This window comes from Bufo bufo, chromosome 2 (assembly GCF_905171765.1).
Source record: "Bufo bufo chromosome 2, aBufBuf1.1, whole genome shotgun sequence".
In the NCBI taxonomy this organism is placed as follows: Eukaryota; Metazoa; Chordata; class Amphibia; order Anura; family Bufonidae; genus Bufo; species Bufo bufo.
In genome coordinates, this window is record NC_053390.1 from 644,368,970 (window position 1) to 644,396,128 (window position 27,159).

Genomic DNA, 27,159 nt, shown 5'->3' on the forward strand with positions numbered 1-27,159 from the left:
TCTAAATCAGGTGCAGTAAATTGGGTATGTCAGGCGATTCTGGTGTCTGGCATGCTAAAGATTTCGAACACCTCAAATGTTGAATTTTTCTGGCAAATAATTGCTTCATAGAAACAAAATGAAATATTAGACTAGAAATATGTTCACTGTTGAATGTACATTGTTGTCTTTACAATTTTTAATATAGAATAATGCTTATGAAAATGTTTAGAAATCAGCCTCAGTTCCTTTCTGAGATTCATGTCCCCACCTATCCCTTGGTTGATCTTGATGGACATATGTCTTTTTTCAACCGTATTAACTATGTAACTATGTAATAACCCCCCAGAAATGGTGTGAACAGGGCCTCAAGTAAAGCTCCATTGTGGAGCCTGATGGTAATGTCCCTGCTACTACATATATTGAGTAGTTCAGTACTTCAATCTGATGAATGCAGAAAACTAGTTGTCACTTTCAGATTCAGGCTCCATTTGTCCCTGCAGATGTCTTCATACACTGCCAACACAACTGTTGTGTACTCCTGTGCTGGAAGAAGTAACTGCATGCAGAGGCCAGGAAAAATCTGCTCACATATAACTTCCAGCAAGTAGAGGGCAGTGGAGGTGCATACCTAAGGGGAGGAACGGTACTAAATATAAGTATTACAGAAGGGAAAGGGATAGCCATCTGCCAACACTGAGAGGGGAAGACTGTGCTCGGACTACTGGGGGAAGATGTAACTTGTGTGACTACTACAGGTGGAGCTTCTTTGACTACTGAGGGAAATCAAAGTGGTACCGCTGTGACTGTATGTGGAAACCATGGCTGGTGAAGCTCAGTTCGTTAGAACAGGTTAACAACGTATACATGGATCACTAAACTTAGATAGATTATACATTTTAAGCACATATGGGCATGTCTCCTGGTTCACTTGTCTGCACCATACTGTCTTCTACAATTGTTACAATGTTACCTAAAAATTAGTGGGTACGTGGAAGAAAGAAAAAAGTAAGGGGTTACACAAATGCTCCTGGGGTAGATATAACCCTGGAGGAATTACGGAACTAGAGGCGCCAACAGTGATGGAAAGAATAAAAGGAAAGCAGTGCATGGTAAGAAAAAAGTGGTTACTACGTAGGGATCAGGGTAGGCAGCTAGAAAGAGTGTTAGCATATGCTCAACACTTGATAATCTGGTATAAGGAACCGTTAAAAATCAGAGTAAGCAGCACTACATACCCCACATTAGGGAAAAGTCCAATTCATCTGGTACCGGCAATAATAGTCCAGGCATTGTGCTCGCAGGTCGAGATCAAGGCTAAGGGTCCCTTGTAATAATAATACGTGGAAAAATCCGCAGCACTCCTCCGTTTTTAGAGAAAATTCCAGTGACTTTATTTAACAAAGCAGCATACAATTGCAACAAGTCTTTATCGAGCTTGATAAAGACTTATTGCAATTGTATGCTGCTTTGTTAAATAAAGTCACTGGAATTTTCTATCAAAACAGAGGAGTGCTGCGGATTTTTCCAAGTACAGGTATAAGGAACCTACACAAAAATGATGACAGTCGGAAGAAGGTAAAAGAGTCTCAACAGACGTTTACCTACTGTCTCATTTGGTAAAGGTTAGGTTGGAAGAAAGAAAGAAATATAGCACCAATATTAATGGAACAGTAAAGTGAACGACACCCAAGAGGGTCGGATACAATATGATTCAAAAAGGTGTAAATGGATATTAACTCATAGGTATCCCATCTAATATATTATAGGAGTGCAAAAGAGTGCCAAATCTAAAGGGAAATCCGTAAAGAGATATACCAGTGTCCAACCAGTACAAGACAAAGCATTCAGAGGGTAAAAGTAATAATAATAATAATAATGGTCCCCATCATGAGACCAGATGGGGGACCTTATTATACCCCCTTCATTGCTTTTAATATATTTGCTCCTGATGAAGGGGGTATAATAAGGTCCCCCGAAACGCGCTGAGTCGCATATCATTGAATAAAGAGTTTGACCAGAAGCCCAGGACCTGTGTGCTGCCTTCAATCTCTACTATACTACATGCGATCCCGGCCGAGGGGTTCATTGTCCCAGGTGTCTTAAGTTTATCCTGGAGACAAACCCCCCAGTGAAGTGAGTGGATATTTATTTTAATCACCTTATTTACTATTTTTACAATTTTTTTTATTATTTTGAGTTTTATCTATATGTTATTTTTTACGTTATCCTATTAATCATCTCCCATCTGGTCTCATGAGAGGGACCATTATTATTATTATTATTATTATTACTTTTACCCTCTGAATGCTTTGTCTTGTACCGGCTGGACACTGTGGTATATCTCTTTACGGATTTCCCTTTAGATTTGGCACCCTTTTGCACTCCTATAATATATTAGATGGGATACCTATATATATTAGATGGGATACCTATGAGTTAATATCCATTTACACCTTTTTGGATCATATTGTATCCGACCCTCTTGGGTGTCGTTCACTTTACTGTTCCATTAATATTGGTTACTCAGAAAGTGGTGCTATATTTTTTTCTTCCAACCTACCCTTTACCAAATGAGACAGTAGATAAACGTCTGTTGAGACTCTTACCTTCTTCTGACTGTCATCATTTTTGTGTAGGTACCTTATACCTAAAAATTAGGCCATGTAAAGCTATTGGATGCTAGTGCTGCTCACAAATAAAAAAGTGTCAGCTTCGTCATGTAACTCAGATCAACACAATACATCTAGAGTACAGCAATGTAGACACAGAAACTTGACCTTCTTAACTTGGTTTCTGTACAGGCAACCCTGCTGGTAGAGAAAGCTCTGGAAGCTCTACTGTGACTACTGGGAGATGAGAGACTTCTAGGCTTGGTTGAGAGGCAGGAAGGGTGGTGTCACGGCGGACAGGATATAAGATACACAGATAACTAAACAAACAAGTTTTCTAGACGAGAAGCTGGGGATAAGGTCACCTCCTAGCAAATCCCTAACAGCTCTCCCTATTCTGCTTTGCCCACATTCAGACCCTAATGGTGGGAATAATGTGTCCTCGTGCCTGGGCTGAGAATACCCTAGAATTCCTGAGATGGTGAAAGGGGAAAAGGAGCAGCCTGCTCTCTCAGAACCAGGAGGGGACAGACGACACTCAAACAACCTAGACAGCAAACCAAAGAAATCAGAAACCAACTTATCTTATCGGAGCAGGAAAAGCCAAGCCTTCACTCCTTGCTTCCACAGCCTGACAGAAGCTATAACCCGCACGGAACACTGGGAGGGGAGTAATTTAAACCAACGACCCCACCCAGTGCACCTGAAGGGAGGCGGATCTAGCACGACTCCAAAACAAAACAAATGACTAGACACATGCTGCTAATCTGGCAGACCTCCGTACATAGTCTGAGCAGGGCATGAAAGGTGGTCTTTGGTAGTGGTAGAGACAGAGACACTGTTGTAACAACTTAAGGGTGAGAGCGAGGGCGCTGCTGTAAGAAAGAGAGGGGAAACCTTGTAAACACTTGGGGGCAGATAATGGAAAACACCAGTGTGAGCTAAGCTCCTACTACTGGGGAGCAGGGACTGACTGGGAACTTAGTGGCCCTGGAAAAAAAAATTCAAAAGGGCCCCCATCTTGTAGACATGTCCAAATGGACAGAAGGTGGGACAACACAAGTAGGCAGGGACAACAGAAGTGTGTGTGTGGGGGGGGGGGGGGGATCAATACAGCAGTCCAGCAGAAAATACTGCCCTAGCAAAACCAAATACCATATATGGCTAGTCCGTTCCTGCTGAAAAAGATGGGGTGCAAAATCTGACTCACACATTCAGGTTGTAATGTGGATGTTTCTTTTTGGATTTGATTCAAAAGCGAAGAGGTGCATGAAGGAAAGCTCTATAGAGGTCTTATCCACTGAACTCTGATTTTATAATTGGTATGTTTCATCTGAAACACTGTAAATGCATACTCTTCAAAAGGAAAACAGAATGTACATTGTTGGATAGTGTAATGTTATATTCATGCACTCTTATAGCCGATGCATGCATGACTAAAAAGGAACTTCTGAACATGACTGGATATTGACTGAGGCTATAAAAATAGATTAAGGGAACAAACAGAGGAAGGATATAACAATTACCAGAGAAAGCATCAGGTCATCTTTTAGGTCAAAGAGTTATGGAAAAAATATCAAGAGGGGATGGCTTCTTTAATTTAATTTCATGACATTCAGCAAGCGAAGCTATCTTTGGTAGTATGACAATCACATAGAATTCCAGCACTTCAAACAAACCACATAAGTATGGCCCCCAAAAAATGGCTAGCTCACTTAGCATGTTTTCACAATACTAACATGACCATGGCAGAGGTAAAATATGCTATATTCCAAGAAATCTAGAGAAAGCCGGACACAAAACACACAATTTGAACAACATAAAGTACTCACTGGCCTATGAGCAAACCTATAGAGTTCCGTTATCACAAGGGTTTATGACACATTTAATTTGAAGATGCCCAAACACGGGTACAATCCATTATTAACTCCCAGTTTTTGGACCATTCATAAACTAAACTAAGACCTGATCTATGCCTGATGAATAGGCTGGATGTTTCAAAACTTACCAAAAGATGACTCGTGTAGATATAGATGCTGTGTTATGTTTTGCTTTCCCTGTGGTACGCTATGTTCACAGAGCCTATAAAGGCTCTATAGTGGTACTTTTCCCATCAAAACAATGGACATCTTGGTAGGACCCAGCGGGCTACATTAAAGGTCTATCCAGTAGATGCCCAAAGCATTGTGGCTTCAGTTATAACCTGACACTATAATGCAGATTGAACAGAGCCCGAGGAAGCCAGCGGTGAAACACGCTGGACGTGCAATCACTGCTGTGGTTGGTATTTTCTTTTATCAACTTAGATTTGTGTATCTACTATGGAAAAATTAATGTATTACTCCGCTGCAGTGATGATATAACAAAAACGCATGTCCGCTGCAGTCACTCATTGTCCTCAACAGTCACAGAAGATTCTGCAGAACATCTAATCTCATATGGATAAACTAACAATTCTGCCTTCAGTGGCTGCAGCTCATTTTCCATCTCCTGTCGGAGTGCCTCTGCCATCACCCTTGCATTTCTGGGCCGCACTTGCCTGTACCTTCTTGCTATAATAACATCCTAAAGTCCTGCCGAGGATTTATTAATCAATGTACAATCCATTTTGAAGTTCTGGCATATAAATTTCCATCTGATAGAGTAAAGGTGGTGTGACCCTCATGAGTAAGGGTCACATTTTAAGATCCGAAACACGTAGACGCCAACGCTGTGTTTCTGTACTGTGTCATTGGATATTTTATCGCTTTAAAGAATAAAGGCCATACATTTTTTATGGGAAGCTGGACGTCTCTACTTGTTTTGGATTATACTAAGTGCCTGGTCCCAGGCTGATCCGTGCCTCCACAAGTGATTGCAGGTGAGCTGAGCACTTTACTGCTGTTGAACTTTGCACTGTTATGTGCCTTGGCTAGCTCCAAATGTCCAAAGACCTCTTCAGTCTTCTGACCTACTCAAGAAGAACTTATATAAGCATAATGGCTCAAGATCTCTGTAGAAGATCGACAACTTAAGCATAGTAAAAAAAAATATTTGCAATGTGGACAGGAGTCTCACTTTTTCTGGGACTGTCCCATAAACCTTGGAAACTTAAGTGGCTAAGGCCAATAGGAGATGCTACCCTAGGCAGAAACTCTTCCTTTAAAAAAAAAAAATCTTGATTCCAGTCATCCAGGCCATTTCTGGATCTAGCTTTACTCTAAAAGCCTTCTTGGATTCTGGGTCTGCTGTGAACTTCCTATGTCAATATGGGATACCTAAGTATAACATACCATTAACTCCTTTGAAAAGGGTTATCTCCATTCATTTTCTGAATGGCAAAGAGCTCCCTGAGGTAATCCAATTTGCTGACTCTTGCAAGTGCCTACAAATGGACCTGGAGACACTGCCCGCTCATTCTCAGGATCTATGTGCAATACAACACTTAATGGGATTTGCTAATTATCACAAGTTTATTCCCCACTTCTCTTCTCTAGTCACATCTATTACTGCTCTAACTAAGAAATGGGTTCACTCCAAGAACTTCAAGATGAAGTGACCTTTATAGAGAACTCACTGTCTGCCTCGGTTCTTCATCATCCTGACACTAAGCCCTTCATCCTGGATGCTGATGTCTCTTCTGTAGGAGTTGCTGCAGTCCTGTCACAAAAAGGAAATAATGGGAAAACCTTTACTTGGCTTCTTCTGCAAAGCATTTTCTCCAGCAGAGACGAATTACAATATTAGAGACCGAGAACTGCTGGCTATCAAGTTGGACCTGATGGAAGGAGCTCATCATTCAGTCACCATCTATTGAGACCATGAAAATGTATCGCCTACATGCCCATCAAGACTGTTGTTCCTCATTTTTTTCCAGCTTTGACTTATATCATTGTTTTAGCCCTTCAGATAAGAATGTCAAGGCTGATGCCTTTTCTCGATCCTTTTACTCTTCTGATATTGCTGTAGAACATCAGTATATGATTGACCCAAGTCAGATGTTGCTTGTCAACCCAGTACAAACCCATGACATCTCTCCAAGATAGATTTCCTTTCTGGAGTCACTTATCTAAACTTGCAGGTCACATGGGAGCACAAAATACCTTGGAGTTTGTCTGTTACCATTATTGGTGACCCTTCTTGCCTTGTGACGTAAAAGATTTTAGGGCAGCTTGCTCTATTTCTACGCAGAACAAGGGTTTACATAAAAAATCTGCTTGACTATTGCATCCTCTACCCGTTCCTAATTCCCTTTGAACTCATATCGACTTTAAAACTGACTTCCCAAATTCCACCAGCAATACTATAAATTTTGTAAGTCATTTGTTAAGACGGTGTTTTAGACGCCTTGACATAACTTTGGCGTATCAGGTGCCAGTCTAAATATAGGCCAACTTCCTTGATGGATTACATTTAGACCATTTTCTACACCTAAAACAGGCATAGAAAATGATTAATGCCACTCCCACTTTTTTTTTGACCTGGCGTGAGCGGGGAAAAGTTGCAGATTGCGGCACAAATAACCTTTGCGCCACAATCTGCGCCAGAAATACGCCTAATATAGGATAGTAAATGACCCCCTTTGTCTCCTCTTACCAAGCCAATTGGGTGAGTTTACTACCATGCCCAAATTTCTCCAACAACAACTACAGGAGAGTCCATTATAGCCTCACCATTTTTTATCATGTAGAACAGCAGCCAAGGGTTCCCCAACCTAATTCTTTGCTTTCTGAAATTCCAGAAGCTAACTCCACTGTCTCTGACTTTCTAATGATCTGGTAAGAAACAACATATTAATTATGTAAAGCCAACTCCCGCTTCAAATGATCATGAGTGTAGATCTCCTCCTTATTTTCTCCAGGAGACAAAGTCGGGCTCTCTTTGACGATCATTTAAAGACACCCTGCTACAAACTGGCCCTCAATTCTTGGGGTCACATACTGTTCTGCGACAAATTAAATCACATACTTAACAAACTTCACATTCCTACATCCTTGCAGATACCAAATTCTTTCCATGTCTCACTTCTCAAGCCTGTCAACCTTAATCGTGATTCTAAAGGTGGCCATACACATTAGACAGAAGTTGGTTGATGGTTGAACAGCAGATGAACAAACATATGGTGAGCGTGCCTTTCGTAGACACGACCATACACATTTTAGTCCATATTGGCTGTTACAATTGTTCAAATTGCCCACATACATTCACTGAAACCAGGTGATGGACAAAAAATCTTTCTGGAAACGTTCTTTAAAGAAAAGATTTTCGATCACAAACAACCTTCCTTTGAATGAAAGATCTTTTGTCTTATATTCAACATTGCCGGCTTCTTTTCAAAAAAAAATTCTCTGTCATCAGTCGGCTAAAACAATCATTCTTTGGTAAATTTCAACCGATGAACGATCATTTTGGTTGAAATTGCCCATTTTGATCAGCTTTAGACTAAACTGTATGGCTACCTTAAAATCCTAGCTGCATAGACTGAGCTCAATTTTGAAGTTTAGGAGATTCTTGACGCCAAAATATACAAGGAAACATTTTTTTCTATCTTGCGGCCTGGAAGAATTTTGATCCTGGGTAGACCAGATCTCACTTGCAAATTTATTCACAGACATAAGAACAGAAGCCAGATAGTGTGACAGTACCCCCCCATTTACAGCCCTTATTATTATAGCTGACAGGATGCCATGCTTCAAAATCAGCTCTGCTATCTGGGTTCACTGACTATGTTAACTGACCACAATCAGTTACACAACTAAAAAGTCCTTAACCTGTTCAGTACTGAACTTTATGGCTATTTGTGGACATCTCTCCCTCTGCTCCTTGCCTGAACAACAGGTTTTGTTTGTTTCTGTACTGTTTGGACTGACTTAAAATGCTTAGATTTGATTGCCCTGCCACTTGCTGAAGCGATGAAACGAGACAACCCCTTTAACCACTTCCCGATCGCCCATTGAATATAAACTTCCTGGATGTTCTGGAACGTCCATTCAGAGATCGCAGCTGCCGAGCGGGTGACCCACTGTCAGTGACAGCAGGACACCCCACAGAGAAGGCAGGGACCGTTCCTGGGTGTCCCTGGCTTCTAGATCGCTGTATACACAGCGCTCAACGAGAGCTGTGTATACAGATCTGGAAGTGCTATGCAGCTTCCTGTCCCGGCCCGGCAGTCATGTGATCGTCGGGGCCGGGTGGGTGCAGGAGCTGTCGGGTCTTACATAGACCTCGATCAGCCCTGCACGGAGGCTGTACAGCGCTATATTATGCTGTACAGCCTCTCTGGGGGGTGTATTTTCCCTGTAACTGGGGCTACTATGTCAGCTTCAGATACAGGAGAAATCAATCGTTAAAAAAAAGATATGAAGTTAAATGTCCCCCAGAGGTCTTGTATGAACTTATGGGGGACACAAAGTGTAAAAAATCAAAAAATTTAAAAAATAAAAAGTGTTTTGAAAAAAATAAAATAAAAAAAATTCACCCCAAATTCGATTTTTTTTTTTTTTAAATAGGCACTTTAACTGTGTAATGGACCCTGAAATGGACAGAGTCTATAACGCTGCCAAACAAAGGAAACTCGGGGAAAAACTCACCACTCTCTCCAATTTTTGTCAGGAAGTGGCGCTAATTGACATTTGGCGCGATATGTACGGGGATAGGACGGTTTACTCTTGCTATAGTAATACATATAAAGCCATGTCAAGGATTGACTTAACATTTGCCAATAGCGATATGATTGATCAAATTAGTAAAATAAAATATAAGGCCCATGGAGTCTTGGATCATTCCCCGATTCGGATATTCATTAAGGATAGGGACCTAAAGAACTGCCCTAGACCATTTAGGCTTAACCCACACTGGATATACAAAATAAAAGATTATTACTTGATCAGGAAAGAAATATCTGAATTTTGGTCTCAAAACATAGGATCAACTCACATCCACTTTGTGTCGGACGCGCTGAAAGCATTTCTTCGGGGTTTATATTATAGAAAAATCAGAGTGAAGAGATTAGAATTTTCCAAAAAAGAGAAATGTTTAGAAGAGAAGCTAAAGCATCTGGAGGCAGTAATCACAAAAAATAACGATGTTCAAACTCAGCTTCAGTTAAAAATAGCTAAAGAAGAATATAAAAACTTCATGATGAATAAGGCACAACACAAGATGTTCTTATAAGGCCAGAATCATTACTGTGAAGCCGGCAAACCGGGGAAATTACTCTCCTCAATAATCGCAAACCAAAGGAGCTGTAATAAAATTAGACAGATCAAAACAAGTTCCGGGCAGATAACTCATAATCCAGATGAAAATCGAGAGTAAATTTGTTAAATATTTCTAGACTTTATATAGATCAGAGATAAATGGCAAAGAGAAGTGTATAGAGTTATATCTGAAACAGATCGAGATACCCTACCTTTCAGATCAGGAATCAGCAATACTGAACTCCCCCATTCATTTGAAAGAGTTGCAGGAAGTGCTATCTGGTATCAAGGGGAGCTCATCGCCAGGTGCGGATGGTCTCCCTTTCGATATTTACAAATGCCATGAGTAAGTGTTACTGCCCTGCCTACTGCAAGTACTAAATGAGTCTCGAACAGCTGGGAGACTGCCGCCATCGTTAACGGAAGCAGTAGTTACTTTACTTTTGAAAAAAGGTAAAGATGGGAATGATATTGGATCGTATAGACCCATATCGCTACTTAACACGGATTATAAGATATTAGAAAACTGCCGGCGAATCGATTGAAAAGGGTAAAACTGTTTGGTACATGCAGACCAGACAGGGTTTATCCCTGGACGGCAAATTCAGGGCAATATACGTAGAGCATTTTTGAATATACAGATCGGTGGAGGGGAGGGCCGCTCCATCCTGTCTTTGGATGCTGCGAAGGCCTTTGACGGGGTGGAGTGGTCCTACCTCTGGCAGATAATGGACCGGATGAATAACAATTTTATTGATTTGACTCGGCTATTGTATCGTCAACCTATTGCTAGAATCGGCCATTTATTTACAGGGTGGCCAGCCATTTATTTACAGGGTGGCACTCGGCAGGGTTGCCCCCTCTTCCCCTTACTCTTCGCAATCTTTTTGGAACCTCTTGCCTGTAGAGTTAGATCGGAAGACGGGATAGAGGGGTTCGGGGGAAGTGGGGCAAAAGACAAAAATGGTCTATATGCGGATGATGTACTAATATATCCAGATAATTGATGAATACAGTGAATTGGCGGGATATGAAATTAACTGGTCCAAATCCGTACTCGTTCCTCTGAATCGGAGCGTCCCACATAAAGATATTAAAGTGCAGGTATTGTCGCCATCGGCTCACTTGGATTATTTAGGGATTAAAATCGGCATGAAATTACAATGCTATACCGGGTTGAGAGCATTTGGCGATGTCCCTAGTAATACACTGAATCCTAAAGTGACTTTATCAAATGCGCCTGTGGCTCTATAATCATAAAAAACAGGTTTATATCAGCTGTCACTCACGTCAGAAATGTGTCCAAGGGGTCGTCTCATGATGCAGGGGGCCCGGCTGCAGCCTTCTCCTTTCGGTGCCCAGCGCCGCCTTCTGAATTGAAATCGCCGCCCTCCCTTTCATTAGATCCGCCTACCTTAGTTCATCGCCGCTTCTCTAACGTCCGCTCTCTTCAGCCAGATCCCGCGTGTGCGCACTAGGTATAACCTGATGCGCCCTTGCGGACTACTGGCAGCGGCCTCGTTTAGCGAAGTGCGCATGCGCCGGCCCGGCGCACTTCGCTCGAACCTGCGGGATCTGGCTGAGGAGAGCGGACGTTAGAGAGGCGGCGATGAACTGAGGTAGGCGGCTCTAATGAAAGGGAGGGCAGCGATTTCAATTCAGAAGGCGGCGCTGGGCATCGAAAGGAGAAGTCTGCAGCCGGGCCCCCTGCATCATGAGACAACCCCTTGGACACATTTCTGACGTGAGTGACAGGTGATATAAACCTGTTTTTTATGATTATAGAGCCACAGGCGCATTTGATAAAGTCACTTTAGGATTCAGTGTATTACTAGGGACCTCGCCATATGTTTAGGTTATAGGCCTAAATTCTGATGACAGAATCCCTTTAAGTTGAATTACTGAAATAAATGAACTTTGCATGATATTCTAATTTTCCGAGTTTCACCTGTATACATCAAATGATCACAGTATACATATGAGACCCAAATCACCCCCTCCCTCCCAGCCCTCCCCTCCCAAAATAATAGAAGTAACAAACTTCAGCTAAGTTCAATTTAGCTCATTTCAGTTCAGTTCAATTCCATTCCACCTCTCCCTTGGTCACAGCTCCCTGTAGGTAACCCTTCCAGAATAGTTTGTAAGTGTTTAAGAAAATAAGATCAGATTTTCAAACTCCCCAGAATACTCTTCAGGTCCTCCAGTAGGTACCAGGACACCAATTTAAAAGGTCCCATTACCCTGGAATATTCCGACCCTGGAATGTACTCCAAAATAAAATAAAAATTGTGACTCAAGCCATTCTAAGTGAAATGTTTGGCTGAGTTGAACTATCACCATTGCTAAGGTCGGAGCCTCCGGTTTAAGCCATAACTTCAGTATGCACCTTTTGGCTACCATAAGCAATCTGTGTCCCACTGGAGGCAAGACTCTATTATCCCCCCCCCCCCCCCCCCCTCAGTCTTATAAGTTCCCCTGGTCCCCATCAGTATGCAGGATTACCAGAGACGGAGTGATATCATTCCGATATCCACTTATCCTACATAGCATCTGACCCACCTGCTTCCAGAACCTCTCTAACTTAGGACAGCACCATAGACCATGAAACATATCAGTCTTTGGCATTGAACATTTGGGGCATGCAGATAATCTCTCTAGATTTCCGGGGGTCTTAGGTAAATTAAATCCATAAATTGCATGGTGCAAGATTTTGACGTGGGTCTCCCTCCACTGCTCGTTTATTACGGCCTTATGTAGCGCTGCCAACCCTATATGTATATGCTTTGAGATCTTCTTTAACTCTAATAACTGCTCCCATTTTTTAAATATCTTTTTGGGGTCCCTAGTCCTCCATCTGTCTCTTAGGACCTGATACAACAAGGTTATTGACAGTTTGACTTTGAGATTCAGAAAGGAATCGAAATAGTCAGGGAACCATTCCTTAGAAAGGTCTCTGGCGAGGCTTTTACTATAGTTCCTTACTTGCAGATACGGAAGGTAAGTCGACCTATTATTTTGGATATCAAAGGGGGGGGGGGGGGGGGGGGAGTTTAACCGATATAAGGAGTGTGGTTTACTTTTACCCCCAAATAGGTGATATGCGACTTAGCCTGTGTAATGGTGAGTCGAGAGGTCAACTGATGTGTTCCCCTCTCTTCTGGAACTAAAGTAAGAAGCTCTCATTTGGAGGTGTTTATCCTATAACCCGAGTATGTACCAAAATGAGCAAGCGCCTCCAATATCATCTCAATATGCTCTTTTGGTTTGGCTAAAAATAATATAATATCGTCAGCGAATAAAGCTGTTTTAAATTGTTTGTTACCTAATATTATCCCCTCAAATAGATCTGAGTAGCATAAACTCCTGGCAAGTGGTTCAAGTGCTAAATTGAACAGGAGGGGTGACAAAGGGCACCCCTGCTGTGTTCCTTTTTGAAGCTTAAAAGGCCTTGAGAGCAAGCCCTGCATGTAAACACTTGCTTTGGGGTTATCATAAAGCCCAGACAGAAATACCCTAAATGTTCCTGTGAATCCCATTTTATCCAGAACTGCCTCCAACCATGCCCACCTGCCATTATCAAAAGCTTTTTCAGCATCTAAAGTGAGCATGGCTGGGGACTCGCCCTTTCTTGGTTGGTGTTTTACCCTATCCAAGACTGTCAGGACGGTTCTAATATTGGTCACAGCAGAACGACCCTGGACAAACCCTACCTGTTCTGGTGCTATCAGGGAAGGTAATATTTTTGCCAAGCGGTCTAAGATTTTAAACAGTATCTTTGTGTCCACATTAATAAGCAAAATGGGCCTATAAGACCCCGGTAGCGAGGGATCCTTCCCTGGCTTAGGCAACAATTTGATATACAGTACAGACCAAAAGTTTGGACACACCTTCTCATTCAAAGAGTTTTCTTTATTTTCATCACTATCAAAATTGTAGATTCACACTGAAGGCATTAAAACTATGAATTAACACATGTGGAATTATATACATAACAAACAAGTGTGAAACAACTGAAAATATGTCATATTCTAGGTTCTTCAAAGTAGCCACCTTTTGCTTTGATTACTGCTTTGCACACTCTTGGCATTCTCTTGATGAGCTTCAAGAGGTAGTCCCCTGAAATGGTTTTCACTTCACAGGTGTGCCCTGTCAGGTTTAATAAGTGGGATTTCTTGCCTTATAAAAATGGGGTTGGGACCATCAGTTGCGTTGAGGAGAAGTCAGGTGGATACACAGCTGATAGTCCTACTGAATAGACTGTTAGAATTTGTATTATGGCAATAAAAAAGCAGCTAAGTAAAGAAAAACGAGTGGCCATCATTACTTTAAGAAATGAAGGTCAGTCAGTCAGCCGAAAAATTGGGAAAACTTTGAAAGTAAGGGCTATTTGACCATGAAGGAGAGTGATGGGGTGCTGCGCCAGATGACCTGGCCTCCACAGTCACCGGACCTGAACCCAATCGAGATGGTTTGGGGTGAGCTGGACCGCAGAGTGAAGGCAAAAGGGCCAACAAGTGCTAAAGCATCTCTGGGAACTCCTTCAAGACTGCTGGAAGACCATTTCAGGGGACTACCTCTTGAAGCTCATCAAGAGAATGCCAAGAGTGTGCAAAGCAGTAATCAAAGCAAAAGGTGGCTACTTTGAAGAACCTAGAATATGACATATTTTCAGTTGGTTCACACTTGTTTGTTATGTATATAATTCCACATGTGTTAATTCATAGTTTTGATGCCTTCATAGTCATGAAATCAAATCTTATTGATGTCAAGGGCCCTTTAACCCCAATTACAGATCATCCTAATTTTCCACCTGGCAGCTCCGCCCGTCCTTTCTTGACAGGCACGAGCTTGCGCCCTCTCCGATTCTGTCATGTCCTACATGGGTCCTCGTTGAAACCTCTTAATCAGCTAATAGAGCCCTCTACTACTCGCCCCGGTCACACTTTTCAATATCTCCAGCTCCAACACTTTTACTCGTCCATGCGCAAAACCCACGCTCTGTCTAGATCCCTAACGTCATTCGAACAAATGTGTCTGGCCCCTTCGGCAGTGTTCAGGGATATTTCCACCATCTACAACCTGCTCACCCTCCAACACTCTACCCAACTCCCCCCTTTCTGTTAAGCCTGGGAACGTGACTTGGATGTGCAGCTCACCCCTTCTCAGTGGAGGAGAGCCTTCCTCCTGACTCACAAGGCGCTGATTCCCACAAAGGCGCAGGAGACAAATTATAAGGTCCTGTCTAGATGGTACAGAATCCCTGCTCTCCTACATAAATGGTTCCCGACTGTTTCCAATAACTGTTGGAGATGTTTGTCGGAAGAAGGCACCATGCTTCATGTCTGGTGGCAATGCCCCCTCCTGCGACCTTTTTGGGACTCAGTGCATAAAGTCACGCGGAGCGTGACAGGGATTCCTATTCCCAATACGCCTGAATCCCTCTTACTGTCCATATTTGACCTGACTATCCCAGCCTACAAAGCCTCCCTCCTGAAATATATGCTTCAAGCCGCTAGAACGGTCATCCCTCGTCATTGGAAGTCATCTTCCCCCCTGTACTCAAGGAGTGGTTTGAGGAAATTGCTCTTCACCAAAGAATGGAAGACCTGATCTGTGTTGCCCCTCCAGATGTTGCTCGTTCTACTAAAGTATGGAGCCCCTGGGAGCTGTTTCGCACTTCTGACGAATTTTGGGAAGCGTGTCTGTAGCAAGTGTTCGTATAGGGTTTCCCCCTTTCCTCCCCTCCTTTCTCCCTTGTCGTTTCTCTCTCTCTTGTCCGTGTCTTGTTTTTTCGTCCCTTGTAATTGTTGAATTTTTATTTTTTCTCTTTTTGGTACTATTCCTCTTTTGCGGTTATTACTGTTATTGGGATAGGCTCCCAATTGTATTGAAAAACTATTGTTGCCTTATGTATTCTACACTCACCAGTAAGAATCTTGTATCTACCTTGTAACCTTGTCAATACTTTTTCTGGAAAACAATAAACGTTTTGAATGAGAAAATAAAGAAAACTCTTTGAATGAGAAGGTGTGTCCAAACTTTTGGTCTGTACTGTATGAGATGTTATCTTTGGGTGCGCTCGGCCCTTCAGTACCTCATTAAACAGTTTCAGTAGAGCAGGAGACACTTGGGTCACCAACATTTTATAATACTCTCTGGTGAAGCCATCAGGTCTGGGAGCTTTTGCATTGCCTAGCTGTTTAACAACAGAATGAAGTTCCTCAATAGTAATATCTGCATTCATATGTTGTAGTTGTTCCGAACTAAGTTGTGGTAGGTTGACCTGATCAAGAAGGGTATCTGTGAAACTGGCCCCTGTTTCATCTTTATAGAGCACTTTATAGTATTTCCCAACTATGGAGTTTATAATTGCAGGATCAGTAACCACCCCGCCGTCTGGATCTTTTAGACTAGAAATAAACTGAGGCCTCCTCTGTCCTCTAGCTAAGTTAGCCAGTAAAAATCCAGCTTTATTGCCATATTTATGTATAGTCACTTCAAAATGTGTGTGTCTCAAAAGATTCTCTCGCTCTTTCACAAGTGTCAAATGCTTGACGTGCCTCCACCCACTTCCTCTTGTTTTCTCCTGTGGGATTCTTAGTAAATGCCTGATAGGTTTGTCTGACCCTAAGACTCGTCTGTTCTAGCTGAAGTTGAACTTTTTTCTTCATTCCAAAGACATAATTCATGATCTTCCCTCTCATAACTACTTTAGAGATATTCCAAAACAATTCAAGCGACTCTATGTGGATCAAGTTATCCCCCTGATATTCTTCCGACCATCCTATTAGTTTGTTTACGAAGTCCTCGATTGAGATCAAGTTGGAGGGGAATCTCCATAAATAATCTGGGCCTCTAGGTTATCTATCCCTCAAATCCAATAAGACCGGGGCATGGTCTGAAATAACCATATCTTCTATGTTCGCACTTTCCACTTTTCCTAGTAGGGAGTGGTGGACTAGTATATCAATATGGGACCAAGAATCCCTTGCATGTGAGTAGAAGGTAAAACTTCTCTCGTCTGGATGAAATTGGCACCAGGAATCTATCAACCCTACCCCCTCCATCATTGGGCCAAGAACCTTATCTTGAGATCCACAATCCTCCGATTTAATAAAACCGTGTTTCCTATCATCCGTCCCCTGCACTACCGAGTTAAAATCGCCTCCCACATCTTGTTGGGGCACTGGTCCATTAGTAATATACCTACTAAATCTTTAAAAAAAAAAAAAAAAAAAAAAAAAAAAAACAGGCGTTATTGGAGTTTGGGCCATATATGTTATAAACACTATACTGAGAGTCTTTAATCAGCAGTGAAACTCGCACCCAACTTCGCTGGTCATCCAACGTAGACCCTAAGACCTGGCTATTTAGATTCTTATTTATCAGGATCAGTACTCCCGCTTTCCGCTGGATCGACACAGACCCACATACCTGACCCACCCAGAGCTTTTTCATTAAAGCAAAATCCCCAGCTGTCAAGTGAGTCTCCTGTAAAAGCGCAACATCTGGGTTGAACTTCTTAAGGTGACGGAGCACCATCCACCTCTTCTGTGGAGATCTCAGACCCTTTACGTTCCATGAAATCACTCTCATATTACAATTTGTACCTAAGATCTGTTATCTTGTTAGAATAGAACATCATTATATCTGGACCCAGGAGAGGCTGGTAATTCTGTAACAAGAAACCCCCAACATAGAAAACATTTCCTCTCCCCACCCCCCCCCCAAACAGGAGCTACTCCTACTTTCCTAACTCTTCCTAATTCTCAATATTTTTCTCTTATTAACTTCCTTTATTCTAGGCTGCAAAACAAGACATCCCTCATCCTCTTGACTTTCTACAGGTCTACACATAATCAGCAAATTATGTATGTCCTCTAATACCAGATCTTTACACTGAGAGAAAGCTAAAGCTTCCATCCTGTGCTACTACACATTCTCATCATACAACATTCCTGACTTATAGAAAGGATATCAATGTCCCCTCTGCAGTAAGGTAGCATAAAGAGAGTCATCTCATCCTGGAATCCGCTTTTCTGGTGCGCGACATACGACTGCCGCCTGGTACAGTCTCCCATTCCCTTCTTTTGTGTTCTTGGCTCGGCGACTACTTCCACTCTGGGCTTCCAGCAGGATCTTGTTGGGAAGTTTTAGTGTACAACGACCCCTTATGATCCCCTTCTCCTCCTGTACCCAATACGGACTGGAGTGAGTCTTCAGCTGCTGATGGATCATGGTAGGTCATTACTGTGCCGTCCCCATGAGTCACTTTCAAAATAGCAGGATACTGCAATTGGAATTTGATTTGCTGCTTAAACAAAGCATAGTAGATGTGGCTAAATTCTCTCCGCTTTTTCACAACTTGAGCCGAATAGTCCGCAAATAGCAGAATTGTGTGCCCTCTTATTTTCAGAGGCCCTCTCCAGGATCTAAAGGTTCGGAGTATCTATTCCTTATCGCAAAAATCAAGGTACCGCATGATAACTTGGCGGGGTTTGGGTACGAATCCATGGGTACCATCTTTTTGTTGGCATTGTGCATCTGTCGCCGGGCCGACTCAGTGAGATCTCTCCACTTTGTGTCTGCCCTCCAGGCCGAGAGCTAATGGCAACTCCCTTTCACAAATGTCCTTGAGGGCTTGCGGTTTAATACTTTCTGGCAATCCCAAAAGTCGCAAATTGTTCCATCTGGAACGGTTTTCCAGATCCTCCAGACAGTCTTTCAGTATAACATTCTGTTTATACAAGTCTTGCAAGGCCTGACTAGATTTAGTTGTTTCATCCTCCACCGAGGCCACTCTCTGTTCTAATTCCTCCAAGCGTGCATCGTGCTGCGCTATTGCTTCATGCGGCTGCAGCAAAGACTGAGTCAGTGTCTTGGAAAGCGTCTCCTTAATATATGGAGCAAGGTGTCTTGCCACTTCAATGGCCAATGATTTGTAGTCAATCTTGGGCAACTCAGAGTTTTCTACCGGCTGAATGGGAGATAGTAAGCCTGTGTCTACAGCACTAACCGGAGAAGCAGGGCGGGAGTCCGCCATCTTACTTAACACAATGTCCTCGGCCAAGGCTTTGCTGCTCCGTATCTGTCTGCTGTCGCTCCAGAGTAAGTATCGGTCCATGGACCGTAGTGACAAGGTATGCATGGGTCCTTTCCCCACTTGGTGGGCCCCTTTACTGACGATCGATCGTTCGCGGAGCTAGGATTTTGATGAGGGAAGACCGGAGCCCTCTTACTCCACGTTCTGCATTCCAGTGCCGAAACCGGAAGTCCTCAAATAAGCTTTTGATTGCACGACCAATAAAAAAAAAATTCAGCATTCAGGGACAATCGTTTTGGGATTTTTGCTTCACTTCTTTTGGTAATAGATTTAAAATGTCACAAATTTATGTTAGATTACAAAAGGAATTAGTGAAGGTCACGAAGTTTAAAAGTGTGTTAAAATGGGAAGAGGATTTGGGGAGGAGTAATTCACTTCAGTGGGGAGAAATCTATCAAAATATCAGAAAAGCCTCGATCTCCAGTCATCATGGGTTAATAAATCGACTATACTACACCCCAGTACTCCTTTCCAAAATGTATAAAAATAAGGAGAGGGAATATTGTTGCCTGAAATGTAAGCGTCATGAGGCTGGATATATCCTTCTTTGGAACTGCCCAGCTATCAATAGATATTGGCAAAGTACATTTGAGGTACTGGGGTCAAGATCTGAACAAAAATTAGAACCCATGTTAGAGTTTGCCATACTAAGTACACTCCCCTCGGATAGAAAAATACCAAAAATTGACCTGCTGTTTTGGCTAAAAGGATTACTAATTGCTAAAGTTCTGATTCTCAAAAGCTGGGGATCTGATAACAGATTTACTTCTATGCTTTGGGTCGTTGTCCTGTTGCAACACCCATCTTCTGTTGAGCTTCAGCTGGTGGACAGATGGCCTTAAGTTCTCCTTCAAAATGTCTTGATAAACTTGGAAATTTATTTTTCCTTTGATGGTCGCAATCCGTCCAGGCCCTGATGCAGCAAAGCAGCCCCAAACCATGATGCCCTACCACCATACTTCACAGTTGGGATGAGGTTTTGATGTTGGTCTGCTGTGCCTCTTTTTCTCCACACATAGTGTTGTGTGTTTCTTCCAAAGAACTCAACTTTGGTTTCATCTGTCCACAGAATATTTTGCCAGTACTGCTGTGGAACATCCAGGTTCTTGTGCAAACTGTAAACGTGCAGCAATGTTTTTTTTTTTTGGACAGCAGTGGCTTCCTCTGTGGTATCCTCCAATGAAATCCATTTTTGTTTAGTGTTTTACGTATCGTAGATTCGCTAACAGGGATGTAAGCATTTGCCAGAGACTTTTGTAAGTCTTTAGCTGACACTGTAGGATTCTTCTTCACCTCATTAAGCAGTCTGCGCTGTGCTCTTGCAGTCATCTTTACAGGACGGCCACTCCTAGGGAGAGTAGCAGCAGTGCTGAACTTTCTCCATTTATAGACAATTTGTCTTACCGTGGACTGATGAACAGCAAGGCTTTTGGAGATACTTTTATAACCCTTTCCAGCTTTATGCAAGTCAACAATTCTTAATCGTAGGTCTTCTGAGAGCTCTTTTGTGCGAGGCATCATTCAGATCAGGCAATGCTTCTTGTGAAAAGCAAACCCAGAACTGGTGTGTGTTTTTTATAGGGCAGGGCAGCTGTAACCAACACCTCCAATCTCATCTCATTGATTGGACTCCAGTTGGCTGACACCTCACTCCAATTAGCTCTTGGAGATGTCATTAGTCTAGGGGTTCACATACTTTTCCACCTGCACTGTGAATGTTTACATGGTGTGTTCAATAAAAACATGGTAACATTTAATTCTTTGTGTGTTATTAGTTTAAGCAGACTGTGATTGTCTATTGTTGTGACTTACATGAAGATCAGATCAGATTTTATGACCAATTTGTGCAGAAATCCATATAATTCCAAAGGGTTCACATACTTTTTCTTGCAACTGTATATGAAGACATTTAAATGATAGTATATTTGCATCTTTTTGGAGAAAATAATAAAGAATAAAAAAATAAAATAAATAGACATATTTGGTATTATCACCGCGTCCGCAATGACCGGCTCTATAATATCATATGATCTACCCAATCAGGTAAATGTCGTAAAAAAATAAAAATAAACATTGCGCTAAAACATAATGTTAATCAATCAAAAAGTCGTATGCACCCCAACATGGTAGCAATAAAAAACGTCACCTCATCCCGCAAAAAATGAGCCCCCACACAAGACCATAGCCAGAAAATTCAAAAAATATGGCTCTATGAAAATTGCAACACAAAAACATGATTGTTTTTCTAAAAATGCTCTTAATGTGTAAAATGGAAAAAAACTAATAAAAAAAGACATATTTGGTATCATCGCGTCCTTAACAATTTGCTCTACAAAAATATCACATGATCAACAACATCAAGTGAACGGTGTAAAAAAATTAAAAAAAATATTATGCCAAAAAATAAAAATAAAAATCTGTCAAAAAAAAGTCGTATGTACTCCAAAATGGTAGTAATAAAAAAGTCACCTCGTCCCGCAAAAAACAAGCCCTTCACTCAAGACTAAAGCCAGAAAAATGAAAAAAATAAGGCTCTAAGAAAATGGCAACACAAAAACATGATTTTTTTTCTAAAAATGTTTTTATTATGCAAAACGTTAAAAAAAAAATATATATGTATATATATAAAAATATAAATAGAGACATATTTGGTATTGTTGCGTCCGTAATGACCAGATCAATCACATGATCTACCCCATCAAGTGGATGGTGCAAAAAAAATTATATATATATATATATATATATATATGAAAATGACACCAAACAACTTTTTTTGTGACTTCACCTCCCAAAAATGAGATAAAAAGCAACCAGAAAGCCAAATGTACCCCAAAATGGTGCCAATAAAAACTATAGCTTGTCTCGCACAAAATAAGCCCTCACACAGCTCATTCAACAAAAAATAAAAAAAAGTTATGGCTCTTAAAATCCATGACAGGAAATTCCATGTTAGAAAATCCAGATGCCACTCCTTCCCTTCTGAGCCCTGGTGTATCCCCAAATAACAGTTTACAACCACAATTGGGGTGTTACTATATTCAGGAGAAAGTGGGTACCAAATTGGGGGCGGATATTCTCCTGTTATCTTTTGTGAAAAAGAAAGATTGGGCCTAAAGCACTATTGTCTTGTAAAAAAAAAATGAAATTTTTCTTTTTCACACCCAAGTATTAAAAATTCTATGTACCAGATCTTGAGTGAAGTGCTCGCTACACCACTTAAAAATTCCTTGGGTGGTGTAATTTACAAAATGTGGTCACTTTTTTGGGGTTTTCACTGTGGGGCTACCTCAGGGCCTCTTCAAATGCAACATGGTGCTCAAAGACCATTCCAGCAAGATCTGCCCTCCAAAAACCATATGGTGCTCCTTGCCTTCTGTGCCCTGTGTTGTGCCCATACAGCGGTATACGACCACATATGGGGTGTTTCTTCAAACTGCAGAATCAAGGTAACAAATATTGAGGTTGGTTTTTGTTGTCAACCCTTGATGTGTTCCAGGAAAAAACTTGAGTCAAATGTAAAATCTGCAAAAAAAAGTGACATTTTGAAACTTCACCTCTGTTTTGCTTTAATTCCTGTGAAATACCTAAAGGGTTAACAACATTTCTAAAACCAGTTTTGAATAGTTTGAGGGGTGTAATTTCTAAAATTGGGTCATTTATGGGTTGGTTCTATTTTGAAAGCCCTACAAAGTGACTTCAGAACTGAATTGGTCCTTAACCCCTTAGGGACGCATGACGTACCGGTACGTCATGGGTTTAAACCGCGATTGCGGCGCGGCAGGGGTTAATCGGAAAAGGATGCCCGCTGAAATCATTCAGCGGGCATCCTGTCACAACGCCGGGGGGAAGGGGGATCATGTGACCCCCCCCCCCCCCCCCCCCGTATTGGCGATCGCCGCAAACCGCAGGTCAATTCAGACCTGCGGTTTGCGGCTTTACCTGCGATTGCGGCGGCGGTGCCATCAAGTCCCCATGCGGCTGTGGGGGGACCCGATGGCATGGAAGGCAGCGCGATGTTTAAGGAAGGCATTGCGCTGCCTTCCGGTGAAGAGCCTGTGAGATCCAGCCCCCTGGATCTCACAGGCCCCGGAAGCTGTATGAGTAATAAACACAGTATTACTCATAAGGCCAATGCATTCCAATACAGAAGTATTGTAAAGGAATATACCCCCCAAAGTTCAAGTCCCAAAGTGGGACAAAAAAATTAAGTGAAAAAAAAGTTGAAAAAATAAAGTTTCCCCCCAAAAAATTAAAAGTTTCAAGTAAAAATAAACAAAAACGTCATTTTCCCCAAATAAAGTTTAAAAAAAATTGGTAAAAAATAGGGGAAAAAAAAAAAGTATACATATTAGGTATCGCCGCGTCCGTATCAACCGGCTCTATAAACATATTACATGACCTAACCCCTCAAATGAACACCGTAAAAAATAAAAAAGTGTAGTAGCAAGCGATCAAAAATTCACACGCACCCCAAAATAGTGCCAATAAAACGTCATCTCATCCCACAAAAATCATACCCTACCCAAGGTAATCGCCCAAAAACTGAAAAAATTATGTCTCTCAGACTATGGAAACACTAAAACATGATATTTATTGCGTCAAAAATGAAATCATTGTGTAAAACTTACATAAATAAAAGAAAAGTATACATATTAGGTATCGCCGCATCCGTGACAACCTGGTCTCTAAAAATATCACATGACCTAACCTGTCAGATGAATGTTGTAAATAAAAAAATAAAAAAACGGTGCCAAAACAGCTATTTCTTGTTATCTTGCCTCACAAAAAGTGTAATATAGAGCAACCAAAAATCATATGTACCCTAAACTAGTACCAAAAATACTGCCACCCTATCCCGTAGTTTCTAAAAATGGGGCCACTTTTTTTGGGAGTTTCTACTCTAGGGGTGCATCAGGGGGGCTTCAAATGGGACATGGTGTCAAAAAAACCAGTCCAGCAAAATCTGCCTTCCAAAAACCGTATGGCATTCCTTTCCTTCTGCAACCCTGCCGTGTGCCCGTACAGCTGTTTACGACCACATATGGGGTGTTTCTGTAAACTACAGAATCAGGGCCATAAATATTGAGTTTTGTTTGGCTGTTAACCCTTGTTTTGTTACTGGAAAAAATAGATAAAAATGGAAAATTTAAAAAAAAAATTAAATTCTGAAATTTCATCTCCATTTGCCAATAACTCTTGTGGAACACCTAAAGGGTTAACAACGTTTGTAAAATCTGTTTTGAATATCTTGAGGGGTGTAGTTTCTTAGATGGGGTCACTTTCATGGAGTTTCTACTCTAGGGTTGCATCAGGGGGGCTTCAAATGGGACATGGTGTCAAAAAAACCAGTCCAGCAAAACCTGCCTTCCAAAAACTGTATGGCATTCCTTTCCTTCTGCGCCCTGCCGTGTGCCCGTACAGCGGTTGACGACCACATATGGAGTGTTTCTGTAAACTACAGAATCAGGGCCCTAAATATTGAGTTTGGTTTGGCTGTTAACCCTTGCTTTGTAACTGGAAAAAAATTATTAAAAAATTGAAAATCTGCCAAAAAAGTGAAATTTTGAAATTGTATCTCTATTTTCCATTAATTCTTGTGGAACACCTAAAGGGTTAACAAAGTTTGTAAAATCAGTTTTGAATACCTTTAGGGGTGTAGTTTATAGAATGGGGTCATTTTTGGGTGGTTTCTATTATGTAAGCCTCGCAAAGTGACTTCAGACCAGAACTGGTCCCTAAAAATTGGGTTTTTGAAAATTTCAGAAAAATTTCAAGATTTGCTTCTAAACTTCTAAGCCTTGTAACAGCCCCAAAAAATAAAATATCATTCTCAAAATGATCCAAACATGAAGTAGACATATGGGGAATGTAAAGTAATAACCATTTTTGGAGGTATTACTATGTATTATAGAAGTGGAGAAATCAAAACTTTATAAATAAAAATGAATTCGACTTCATTTTACCAGTGTCATGAAGTACAATATGTGACGAAAAAACTATCTCAGAATGGCCTGGATAAGTCAAAGCGTTTTAAAGTTATCAGCACTTAAAGTGACAGTCCTTAAGTGGTTAAAAAAGTTGATTTTGGAAATTTTCTTAAAAATTTCAAAAATTGCTTTTAAAATTCTAAACCTTTTAGCGTCCTAAAAAAAAAAAATTATATTACTAAAATGATCCCAACAAAATCTGGGAAATGTTAATTAATAAATATTTTATAAGAGATTCAAATTTAGAAAACAGTGAATTTTTTTCACATTTTTGTTAAATTTGGAATTGTTTTTTATAAATAAAAAGGTAAAATATATTGACTCAAATTTACCATTAACATGAAGTACAATGTGTCACGAGAAAACAAACTCTGAATGGCTTGGATAAGTAAAAGCATTCCAAAGTTACTACCACATAAAGTGACAGATGTCGGATTTTCTAGATTAGACCTGGCCCGGTCAGGAAGTGGTTAAACTAAAAAAAAAAAAAAAAAAATCTTAAAGGGTTTTTTGCATTTCAGAGACACAAAAATTATATAACAATCTGTGTTGCAAGCTTTTTAGTTCCCCTTTAAACAGCATTTTTGCCGTTGGAATTCAGTTGTGCAATATAAATAAAATATATTTATTCAAACTGAATGAAAAAAGCCTCTTTCACATTAAAGATAAGTGCATACGTTTACATTACCATCCAAATGCTGCATCTAAGTGACGAAAATATTACAGATACATCCTTCAACCACTGTGACTTTATATCCCGTTGCTAGGCAACAAAGCTTATAGGTCAGGTGCAGGGACCTTTAGTAAGTCACCATGAAATGGCTAGGCCTTTTGCATAAATGAAATACATTTGCATGCGTCTCCTGGCATATCAGTATTTCAATAGATTTCTCACTGTGCAATCTGATGTATAGAGTTTATTCTGACAGCTGGCTGTGACCTTTTGTATTGCACTATTGTACACACTATGAAGACCAATGTGATTTCAATTTCTTGCTTGAGGTTTACTGTATGCCAAGTTCATGGTGACAATCACTGTTTCGCACATATAGACCGGCAAGCTAAATAATCACGTATCATAATCTTTAAAAGAAATATAGTACATTTTCGGGCTGTTACCATTTGTTTTGTAAGGTTTCATGGGCTTAAAAGGATATTCCAACAATGCAAACTTATCCGATATCCACAAGATAAAAAATAAGTATCTGATTGGTGATGGTTGGACCCCCACCAGTCCCAAGAATGGAACCCCCATGTCTTTGCATGAATGAAGCGACAGGTCAAACAAACGCATTGCTGCGCCATGCATTCTCTATGAGACTGCCAGACGTTGCGGGCATGCTCAAACTCCCGCTCCATTCAGATGAGGACATGGGATTGCTGTTTATCAGGTAGATTGATTTAACATTGTTAACCATTTATATAAACTGCCTGTCCACTTTTCCCCCTCCATGGAGACAGAACATAATCCAGTTTCATTTCATGTGTCACCTCCGGCAAACCCTAATAAGTGCTGGAATACACGTAGAGAAGACCTGCAGCAGACTCCGGATCAGTCATTTCTAGGTCGATACACACCCCTAGTGACAAATACGTGACATTTGTAATGGACTCTGTGTGTTTCTTTAGTGTTTCAAAGAGTTAAAGGCCAAATTGTAGTGTGTGGCCAGTTGACAACCCCTGCTGGTTTATGGCTTCACATTCCTTCTCTGAAACTGGGCAAGGAGAGTGGAGGATTATGAGATTGTTGGGCTCCATCTTGCCTTTGTTTGAAGAGACTGAAAATGAGCCTCAAACCTGTTTAGCTCTGGTCACCAAATGAATTGGCTGGAGGGCAGGATGCATCTGCTAACATTACATGTGAACCATCCATGGGCAAAGTAAATTTAGGGTGTGTTTGCCCAAGGAAAACTTTTGAAAAAACCCACCTGGATATGTGTGAGGGAAAGTGTGTGAGAGTGGGGCCATGCCATAACATCAGAAGTTGAATCACAGCTCAATGGATAAAAGAACAAGAACTGAATGCCAAGCTCCACTGACTGGACCACTTAACCACATCTTTTAGAGACTGAGTTTAGTTTTATGGACTCCTCATTTCTTTACCTCCCTTTGTGTTGTCCTTCTGTAACTTGTATGCAGTTTTGCTAAATCATAATAAACCGTAAAAAGGGTTTTCCGAGATTTTTATACTGATGATCTATTCTCTGGATAGGCCATCAGTGTATGATCAATGGGGGTCCGACACCCAGGACTCCCGCCGATCAGCTGTTTTGAGAAGGTAAATGGCCTGAGCTGCCTTC

At 41.2% G+C, this 27,159-nt stretch overlaps 1 protein-coding gene across 2 annotated transcripts in view; it reads right to left on the reverse strand.

Annotated features, from left to right (window-relative positions):
- ZNF827 (zinc finger protein 827) overlaps window positions 1-27,159 on the reverse strand; it is a 273,636-nt gene that overhangs the window by 159,918 nt on the left and 86,559 nt on the right. The window lies entirely within an intron of this gene.